This window comes from Pteropus alecto, unplaced genomic scaffold (assembly GCF_000325575.1).
Source record: "Pteropus alecto unplaced genomic scaffold, ASM32557v1 scaffold10, whole genome shotgun sequence".
Classification (NCBI taxonomy): domain Eukaryota; kingdom Metazoa; phylum Chordata; class Mammalia; order Chiroptera; family Pteropodidae; genus Pteropus; species Pteropus alecto.
The window spans coordinates 9,602,315-9,613,860 of NW_006431210.1; the positions used below are offsets into that span (position 1 = coordinate 9,602,315).

At 40.5% G+C, this 11,546-nt stretch overlaps 1 long non-coding RNA gene across 1 annotated transcript; it reads right to left on the reverse strand.

The window, feature by feature from the left end:
* Positions 1-2,557: 2,557 nt before the first annotated feature.
* LOC112469939 lies at positions 2,558-5,324 on the reverse strand. The gene is made up of 2 exons (XR_003042773.1): positions 4,977-5,324; positions 2,558-4,530 (listed from the first exon to the last, which is right to left on the reverse strand). It is a non-coding gene; the product is annotated as an uncharacterized LOC112469939 (long non-coding RNA).
* Positions 5,325-11,546: the final 6,222 nt, after the last annotated feature.

An 11,546-nucleotide genomic window follows, 5' to 3' on the forward strand; every position in this document is an offset into this window, starting at 1 on the left:
ACCACAAATAAAAACCCGAGTGAAAAAAAAAAAAAAAAAAAACTCTTCTATATGATCTGTAACTACTGTTGTTAGTCCTGACATTTTAATGTCATGCTTTGTAATATTTGAAAATTGTGAGGGTTTTTTGAAACTACAGTTGGTAAATGGTGCGATCTAAACCCTCATGAGTGGTCTAAATTGAAAAAGAATAAATTTCCAAATAAGCACGTTAGAAACAAAAAACGACAGCGACACAGCTACTTTGGCAACACGAAAGCAAGGCAGTCACGGCTAGGTCTGGATATCCATTATCTTTTGTGTATAGTCCTTGTCTTTGTCTTTTACACTTGCACAGAACCTTCTTGGTTTGAAATTTCAAGAATTTTGCAAGTGTTCCATGAATCTTTAGACCATCCCACTTACACTGAGAGTGGGCGGAGAACATGAGACCCAGGGAAATGAAACAGCCTTTTCTGTGTCAGAGGAGAGAATAAGGATGAAAAAAAAAAAAAATGCCCTAACTTTGTTCTGGTTCACTTTTAATCACGTTTCTTGCAGCATTTTAGCAATAAGAAAATTGGACAAAATTATCCTTCAAATTATCCCTAAGTTTCAGAGAAGGTAGAAATGTAGATTTTTTTTTTTAAAGCTATTTTCAGGAATGCATTTAAAAAGCATAATTATCTAACAAAGCAAAACTGATAATTATATAATTCCACAGCACTTGGCAACACGATAACTTTTGTTTAACAGAATGGGTGGGATTCATTTGACTCCTTCACATCTACAGAACCTTGTGCCTCATTGCTTAGAGATCTCTGCTGCAGAACAAGGTTATCATCGATCAAATGTCTCGCAGGAACGGACAGTATTTATCTCGGTCTTTAGGAAAACAGAACTTGGATAGTGCAAATGGAAATTGCTGGTAATGAAAACAATCTAGAGAATGTCTTCTCTGGGGAAAAAAAAAAAGGAAGCAAATGATACACAGTGACAGAAGACTTGGTTCCCAAAAAAATGACACCTCCTACACCTTGAACTTTAAGAAGGTGTCACCTTGGTTCTTAGAACCTCGCTAATAGAGCATCTATAATGTACTAAGCTCGGCGTGGCTAGCTTTACATGAATTGTCTTATTTACTCCTCACAACAACCAATGTGTGGAAATTGTTATGGCCATTTTAAAAATGAATCAGATGAAGCGACTCTCCAAGAAGCCACATGGTGATAAATCCAGCAACGAGAGACGAACGAAAAAGGTGTAATAAAAAGACTGATGGAAAACACTTAAACCATTCCCATACAAAGTCAATGCTAAACAACCATCTAAAATGTAGACTCTAAACAATAATTACCAGTGAGAATGTAGTAAAGGTTAGAAACCATGAAATATGTTTAACCTGTCTCAATAACTGGTTTTCACAGTAAGAACACATCATTGGATCCCACTGTTTGGCTGACGTTTTTGCTACAAATAAGTGAGTATGTAAAGCTTGTTTTTAAATCAGAGTATATTTCCCACTTTCCTTTATTATGTATGGAAATATTACTTACCTGATTCATACTCACTTTACCGTGAGCATAGATTTAAGGAAACTGTTCACGAGAAACTACATGTTTGATTTGTGAGTCTACTCTTGACCTATCAACAGTCCAATTTCCAATCTAAATGCAGAAAACAATAAAAGAATCAGGTTCAAGTTTATACTCAGCTTAGGGACCCTAAAGGGATCTGTCTGTAGATTTCTACATGCAATTCCCAGACCTTAAGAAAAGGGACTCAGAGAAATAGTAATGGTCTGGAATGCAAAATGTGAGAGCAAGAAATTTCTTTTAAAGCTGAAGAATTTTCAGTTAATTCACAGATTTCATAGCTCAGTTGTAATGACTCAGAAGCAAGGCCATTCTCAGCCATGATTCTCATTTGAGTACCTCACAGAGCATGTTCCCACATCTTAGCTCATTTCATTCCCAATAACAAGCTTGTAAGGCAGAGATGCTACCATCCTCATTTAACATGTTAGAAAAATTAATCAGACACTCCAAGAGGTTAAGTGACTTACTCAAGATTATTCCGCTAAATCATTATGAGCCTGGAAGTAGATGTCAAGGCCTTTGACTGCAAAGACTGTATTTCTTCCCCTATATCAGTGATTCTTGAACTTTTAAAAATCAGAGATTTCGAATTGTCAGGTATGTGGTGGGGTCTGAGATTCTGCATTTCTAACTCATAGGCGATGCGATGCCCAGGCTGCTGATCTGTGGATCTCATGTTGAAGAAAAAGACCCTCCAGTCACCCTGCCTCACTCCGAGTCAAGGAGTGGAAGCAGCTTTATGGGCTGTGACTAAAGAGGGCCTGCTCCGGGCCAGGCAGACAGCATCAGAACTTTCTTATCACTTTCATATGAGAAGTTTGGTGAGGGTACCAAGATGTAGGAGAGGAGCCTCTTACATATGATAGCGATTTCCAAACTGATTTGTGTGTGTGTGTGTGTGTATGTGTGTTTTAGCAGAACCCTCTTTTCAACTAAAATCCTACATGAAACCTTAATGTATAAGACCAACAACAGTAGAATTTTCTTCATGAAGATTTATTTTACATATTCACATTTATAACATATTCATGTTAAACAATGAGCACAATGAGACTGTTTTGGTAACAACATTTTGAAATGAGAGCTTATGGAAGATTAAGTATTATGTAAGTCCCAGTATCTAGAAGATAAAGTGTCCCAGTATACAAAAGGCAAAGTAACCCAGAAGTCTCTTGAGTGTTAAAAAGATATGAAAAAATATTCAACTGCAGTTGCTATCAAAGTGGTGAGAATAGAACAATGGAACAGCTGACAGGATTTTTTTGCTCAGTGTTGGCAAACATGTGGCGAGATGGACACTCACAAACATTGCTTTTATCACAGTATGATTTTTGAAAAGTAATTAGCTTTGAGATTCTATAAAAAATATTTGCATGCTTTTTCTCAGTAATTTCCTTTCTAAGATTCTGCCCTAGGGAAGTAATCGTAGATATAGAAAGATAAAAGAAATCAATATTTACCAAGTGTCTGCTAGACATTATGCTGGAGGCTTCACTCCTTGAAAAACTATGAGTTAGATATGAAATAGATACTCTTCATTGCATTTTACACGATGTCTAAGTAACTTACCTAATATCACACATGCAGACATTCCAGTCCAGCTTTAACTACCTCTGAAAACCATATCGTGGCTTTGAAATTTCTTGATTATCAAGAATTTGTACTCAGAAGGAACATCGTTCCCCACACGTGTTGGTATCCCATCTCCATCTTTCTTCCCTCTTACCTAGACTCACAATGGCTGTGAAAAGCTGAATGGGAATTTGAGGTTTCAAGAAACACAACTTAAGCCCTCAGCTGGAGGATATTGATTAGATAGAAAACAAATGTCACCAGGTGAAATTTGGCTCTCTTTACATTTGGAAAATTCTTAGAGGAAAACATCTGGATCAAACAGGAAATTCTGAGAGAAACTCAAGAGTGCAAGTGTGGGAGCTTATTGTAATATTCCCAATTTCAATAAACAAGCCCATCTTTGCCGGCATTAGAGATAGATGTCATAGCATCATGGGAATTGCCCATAAGAAACCAGCTCACTGGGAAAAAATGTGTCCCAGAGACATAAAAATGCTGCTGCTCTGTTAATAGACACCAAGGAATCCTGTGAGACCTAAACCATGGAACATTCCACATGACTCAGGAACATTTCAGGGAACAGCTAATGACACTCCCAAGGGTCCTTCTTTTGCCCAGCCTGCATGAGCCTGATGAGGTCGGTTAGGCTGGAGTGCTCTGGACAGCCAGGTCAGGGGAAGAAGACGCTCTCCCCAGGAGAGAGACTCCAGGAAAGAATTCATAGACAGAGCTGCCATGCCACATCTTCCATTCCAATATGGATTCTGGGGACAGGACACCACATAATGATTGGCATCTGCCATACCGGTCTTGGGATAGAGGTCTCAGGTCACTTAGGAGCATACTTCCCTTGTTGAAAGCTAGGGGTAGGGATAGCTAGAGTGCCCTAGCTAAGATCAGTCTTTATGCCTTCAAAGGAGATGGTCATTTTTGGCTTACCTAAAAGAATAAAAAATATGAAAGAAAATGGTGGCCGCAGATGGCCGTAGCTTGTTCCAGCTTCTGCCAGGAATCAGGCTGCCAGCCTCTCTCCTCCCTCGTCTGTCACGCATCCCTCACTGCTCCTCAGGCTGCAGGAAGCGCTCTCAGACTTGCCAGCTTTGGGGCAGGGCCCTCTCAGCGTGAATGCACTTAAGATCCTGGATAATCCTTTGGATTCCCACAGGATTTGAATCCTTTCCGAAATCCGAATGAAGATAAGCCATAGAAAGAGCAGGTCATTAGAACATCTTCTGAAACACTTTATCCCGCCAGCCAGGCAAGCAGTCTCTAAAGGTCTCTGCATTGCTGAGAATTCTGTCACCACCAATGTAATACTTAGCTAGGTCTTTGCATTGTTTCGTTTCTGAGTCATCTGCAAATAAAACATTTGGAAACCCTAGAGAATAAGAAAGAAAAGTCAAATAAAAAATGAATAATAAAAAGGTCATATTCAATTACCATATGTAATTGAATTGTGTTTCCTTTTGAAACACACAATTGAAAGGTGTGTTTCTTCTTGCCAATTAAAATTTCCTTCTTCACTCTTTGGAAAGAAACAACAAAAAAATCTTAAAGAAACTGTATGTAATGATAGCAACCCAAATACAGAATAGAAAGGGATGGTGGGTTCACCAGAATTTTTAAAGCTATAATTTTTATGCCTCCTTCTCTCAGATCCTGCATCTACTTCATTGCCAGGTCCTGTCAATTTTACCTCCAAAATGGCTCTCAAATCCATCTACATCTCAACTACCTTAGACCAAGCTTTTATTGCACCCTGCCTAGACCGCTGCCATAATCTCCTAACTCGAATCCCTACTTAGAATCTTGCTCTTCACCCACCTATTTATTCCACACCAGAAGCTGGAGAGGATTTCTTAGAATGCAAATATGGTTGTGCCATGCTCTGGCATAAAAGTCTTCAATGGCTGATAAACATTTGAAGATGCTCCCCTGTTTACTCATTCAAAAAAAACGCAAATGAAAAACAATGAGATGCCATTACAAAACAACCAGAATAGCTAAAATTTAAAAAGTGCAAATTACCAAGTACAGTTGAGTATGTGGGGAGACGAAAACGCTCACACTTTGCTAGGGAAAATGTAAAATGATGGCACCACTTTGGAAAACAGTATTACAGTATCTACTATAGCTGACCTTGACCACACACCCATGCTCTGACCCTGCAATTATACTATAGTGTATATATAGCCAATGGAAATACATATTTATCTAGACATTCACAAACTTTCTTCACAGCACAATTCATAGCAGCCAAGAACTAGAAATTTTCCAAATGCTCATCCACATTATAACAGATAAACCAATTGTAATATATTCATGTAATGAGAATGAACAATCTCCATGTACAAAAACAGATGAATCTCATAGACAATATTCTGAGGGAAAGAAGCAAGATACCAGAATACATACTGTATAACTCCATTTATGTAATGTACAAAACCAGGCAAACATACATGTTGTTGAAAGTCAAGATAATGCTTACTTTTGGAAGGAGAGGTGCAGAGTCGAGGCAGGTGCGAGGGGAGTCTTTTTCAGTTTTTGGTAACATTCTGTTTTCTCATCTGGGTGCTGATTATATGGATATTCAGTTTGTGAAAACTTCGGCAAGCTATATACTTATGTGCACTTTTCCATGTGTGTTTATAGTTAAATAAAAATTATTTAAATTACTCAATGACTTTGCAATAAGAGAAAATCCCAAATCCTTGACATGGGCTACAAAATCATAAATTATCCAGCACTTGCCCACTTCTCCATTCTTTTTATGAATCACTCACTCCTTTGCAACTCCAGCCACAGTGACCTTGAATCAGTTCTTTGATTATACCGCATTTCTTCCCACTTTAGTGGCTTTGCACCTGCTGTTCCCTTGGCCTAGAACAGCAGTTGGCAAACTATGGGCAGCCCACAGGCTAATCCTGCCTGCCACGTGTTTTTGTAAATAAAGTTTTATTAGAACGCATCCATGCCCATTCATTTATATATTGTCTTTAGTAGTTTTGGTAGTACCACAACAATGGAGATTGTATGGCCCACAAAATTGAAAATATTTACTATCTGGCCCTTTATAGAGAAACTTTGCCAACCCTTGGCCTAAAACCTCCTCACATGCCTACTCTACCCCATCTGTCTAACTCCTACTCACCTTTCAGAATTCAGCAAAAACATGTTCAAGGAAGCTGAGGTCCATGTTTTGCACATTCCTGAACTTTTCTTCTATGGCTCTCCCCTGCTTCAGATCCTCGAATGGCTTCCCTTGCTGTTAGAGTAAAATGCGAAGTTCCTCACAGCCTACAGCCTCTGCATGGTTTGCCACGCCCCCCTCACCACCTCCTCTTCCACCCCCACGCCCCCATCTTCCTCTCTGGCCTTTTCTCCTATATATGCCCATTTCGATGTGATCTGAACTTTGGCCTCATTCTAAGACTCTGTCAGGTCCTTCTACACCTCAGGGTCTTTGCCCATGCTGTACCTTCTGTCTCAAATGCTCTTTCCCACATCCTGCTCAAGCCAACATTTGCTCCTTCTTCACATGTCACTCAATAAAGCAGGCCACTCCCTTAGTGGGTTTAGCACAACCAAATGCTGGAGGCTTCTTGCTCAGTCTGGGGTCTGCAGTCCTACTCCCTTCCAACTTTAAGCCCCTTCTTGACCCAGCCCCCACCCACCTGAGTCCTACTTCCTCTTCTCCTTCAGCAGAGGCTGCCCTTTCCTCAGGCACCACAGCCCCTGCCGCAGGGCCCACTACTGGCTCCTCAGAATGAGCCCTTCTTGGGCACCTCTCCCAGTTGATGACCTTTACAGAAGTACCTCTGCCCTCTGTCCTACCCCAAAACCAGGGATGTTTCTCACTGGGAAGGGGGCAGTTACCTCAAGGAGAGATTCTAGGTCTTCTTAGTGCTTCAGACAGAGAGGTGAGCAACCCAGAGGCCCCGCCAAGGGAGGACATGTTGCTCCATCATCATTTCTTTCAGGGTCAGAGGCAGAAAGCCACCTCGGCTGAGACCATGCCCTTCCTGGGGCAGCCCACATCTAAGACTGAGGTGGGGACATTCGGGCCCAGTCTTTTCAGTCCACCTCGAGACAGCTCTCATGTCTAATACTCACTCCAGAACACTCCGTCAGGGTGGCCAAGACCTCGTTGGGCCTGCACTACAGATCGGCTTCTCTCTCTCTCTGCCCAATCTTGTTTCCTCTCCCTTCCCTTCACAGATTTTGAATCCTAATAGACATCTTGAACCCCACACACTCTGTCTCAACATCTGCTTCCAGAGAGTTCAACTTGTGACATTTGTTTTTTACGGTATCATAGAATTAACACAGAATCGGGAGTCAGACAGACCTGGGCTTGAATCCCACTGCTGGTCTCAACAGCTGGGTAGCCTTGGAAAAATACTTAACTTCCTAACCTCCTATCCTCAACATCTTCATCAAATGGAGATGATAATGCCTTCATTATAAGTTTGCTTTTAGGATTAATAGAAGTTATATCGCAGAATGTTAAAATGGAAGGTGGGAATGAGATCTCAAGGTTATAAATATCAGACATCATATTAAATTGAAGGACAGAATACCCTGCAGGACTTTCAAAGTAGATGTCCCAAAAGGGATTACATGACCCTTGGAATTCCTCACACATCAACTTATAAACAGTATGATTGCAGCATATGTCTTAAAAGAGGATGGTTTTGAGACTTATGCCTCTCTCCTGGAGGAAGGTAAAGGTGGGTACTACTTTTCACTTTGCTTTGAGAAAATAAAGAGGGGCTTCAGAAAGCTAATTACCCTACAATTAGGGAGACACAGTGGACACTTATCTGATTCCCATGGGGGAAATCGAGAGGGCAAGAGATAGGCCTGATGAAGTGCATAAAGGAGAGATTATACTGTAGTGGAATTATCCTACACTCCCAAAGCTTGTCTGGGCAAAGGACTTGGAAGTACTCCCATGGGCCGTGTTTGGGAAATGCACAAGAAAGAGCCAGTCAGTGGGTTGCTTTAGGCACACTCTCTAGGAGGCCATCCTAGAAAGACAATCAGAATTCAGCATTGGGGAGGCTAAGGCTACTGCCTCATTGTCTAACACCATGCTGGGGCTTGACCTAACTCTTAGTTTCTCAAGATTAGTTGATCTTGAGAAACTAAGAGTTAGCCTTTATCTGGTTAGAGAGAACTGCATGTTCACCCAGAGATGGGAGCTTTATCCCAAAAGCACCTGCAAGAAAAAGGGTCATTGTCTCAAAGACTGCCACTTCCAGAGCTGCAAAGACATCTCGCAGTGGCCCCAGTACCTCTCTGTCCTCTCTTCCCTTTCCCCACTCCGAAAGGATCAGAGACCAACATTATCAGGAGGAATAGAAAGGTGAGGCAGGCACACCTACGAGCGTGGTTAAAATAGTTTTTAAACACTGACAATATCAAATGCTGGTAAGGATGCAGAACAACTAGAGCTTTCATCCATTGCTGGTGAGAGTCCAAAATGGTAGTCAGTTTGTAACAGTTAAACATACACTGTCTATGTGATCTGGCCATCTCGCTCTTAGGTGTTTCACTAAGAGAAAACAAAAAGCCCTGTACTTAAATATTTATAACAGTTTTATAAAGGTTTATAACAGTTTCCAGGCCTCAAACTGGAAACACCCCAAATGTCCATCAACTGGTGAACGGATAAATTAACTGTGGTTACATGTTGGAATAATGCTTCAATGGAGAGAATTACTATATATATGCGACGACATGGATGATTCTCAAATGCATTATGCTAAATGAAAGAAGTCGGACACAAAAGCCACAAGTTTATGATTTCATTTCAATGACATTCTGGAGAAGGAGAAACTGTAGGAACAGAAGTCAAATAAAGGATAGGAATGGAGGAAAGAAGTTGACGACGAAGGGGGATGAAGGGAACTTTTGGGGATAATGGAAATATTCTGTATCTTAATTGGGGTGGTGGTTATACAATTTAATGCATTTGTCAAAACTCATAGAATCTATACACCTTAAAAGGATGAACTTTACCACATATAAATTACACTTCAATAAGCCAAACTTTAAAGAAAGGAAGAGGGAAGAGCTGTGAGGTAGCAGAGGAAAGGCTGTGTGTCCCTTCTGAAGATCAGGTTTCTTATAAGAAGGATTTTGTTTATTATTATGGAACTGGTGACACTGGACTTCAGACATTCTTTTACCCACAAGGGACCGATAAAGAAAAGAATAAGCTCTGCTGCATAACTAAATTAGCCATAGGAAGTGAAAAATATGAGCCATGTTTGTTTAGTATACCCAACACCTGGTACTGTACCTGTATGGTGCCTCACCCTGCGTTGGCATTTAATAAGTACCACTTTCCCTTCCCCCTACAAGCCCTTTGTACCAGCTACAAGGAAAGCAGCGGCATTATGGAAATCAGAAAACAAACAAAAAATTGAAAAACGGCAGAGAACTTGAAGGAAATACAACATTTCGAGACTAAGGTAAGGATATCTTAGGGTGACTTATTTCTTCACACACATCTAAAGTATGATTTCTGAAAAGTGAGGTAAATCTTATCAAAATTATATAACAAACACACTGAATCCTATAGAAACACGAAAGTGTTCCTACACTCTGGTCTAAAAATTTTTCAATGAAAGTAAAAGTTTCATGCACAAAAACTTAACAGAATCGACTATTAGAATAAATAACAGAGTTCATCACAGTTTTCAGAAATATAACATAAAAGTCAATTACAGGAAGGAGGGATTGGGGAGTTATTGTTTAATGGGTATAGAGTTTCAGTTTTACAAGATGAAAAGACATGGGGATGGGTGGGGGTGATGGTTGCACCACATTATGGCTATATTTAACATTGCCGAACTGTGCACTTAAAATAGTTAAGGCAGTAAATTTTATGTGTATTTTACCACAATTTTAAAAATTGAAGAACAATCAATACCAATTCAACCATTTTGGAAAACCACTTGGTGGTATCTACTAAAAATGAAAATGAGCATATGCAAACCCCATGAGACACCACCTCTGCTCCTAGGTGTATACCTAACAGAAATATGTATATATGTTCACTAAAACATATGCAGAAAATTGTCTTAAAGCCGTACTATTCATAATAACCCACAAGCTGAAACCTACCTAAATGCTCACCAGTAATAGGATGGTTTAAATAGATAGTGATATATTCACATAATTAAGTACATATTAATGAAAATGAGTGATTTACAACCACAAATAACAGTATGTGTGAATCTCGCAAGCACGTTATTAAGCAAAAGAAGCCAAACGCAAAAGAGCACACGCTGTCTGATTTTATTTATGTAAGATATAAACCAGCAAAACTAACATAGGAAGTTAGAAGTCAGAGTAGTTGTAGTTATCATTGCAGGAGCTGTGACTAGCAGGAAGTGTAGGGGTGCTTCTGGGGTCTGGTCATATTCTGACTCTTGATCTGGGTCCTGGGTATGTGAACAGGCTCAGTTTGCAGAAATTCACTGAATTGTCTTCTTATGATATGTTCGCTTCTCTGTATCATATGTTTAAAATAGATAACCCCGTTTCTTTACATAAGTAAAACTAATTAGATAATCTTGTAAGACATAACGTACCGTTGAAGGTGATCAGAATATGCTACCCTAAAATATGCCACTTTGGCATAAGGATTATTTGGAGCTGAAGGTAAATGGGAGAGAACAGACACACAAAAAACCTCTCCACTCTCCCCCACCTGCCTCAAGACAAGGTATAAATTTCCCTTTGTAAATGAGTCTTCTCCTCCCCTACCAGGAAGGGCAGGATGAGTCTTAGACTCGCAGTCACCAACTCTTACCCACAGAGAAGACAGGGACACGACTCTATATAATAGATCTTACTAAATAACCCTTATCTTCCATTAGTTTCCCCCATCTATTTACCTTTCCAAATTTACTGCCCCTAAAAGAGCAAAGTTAAAAGAAAGAGAAGAACAAAAGCCACACCCAACCCCTGACCCAGGGGATCCAGGGAGCTGCCCACAGAGGAGGAGATGGCTCCTACACAGACCCAGACAATAGTTTACAAATTAAACCCTGGGAAATCCATAGAGGAACATGGCAGCAGACTGTTCCCTACATCACCTGCAGTGTTTCATAGAGGGGTCTGTCTGGATCAGGCTGGGATTCTGCTTTCTGCCTTGAGGAACTCAGGACCATGCTGGCCAACCATTGTCTCCTCATGCTGTGGACACCTGCAGGGAGCTCGAGGGTTGGGGGAGTAACAGGCAGACCCTGAGCAGATAGGGGCAGGGCAGGCCTGCATGCCCAGGTGCCGAGAGACCAATATGGCACCTGGGAGTCCACAGGACCAGGGAATGAGGAAACGGGATGCACTTTTATTATTAAATGACAAATAACTACATTG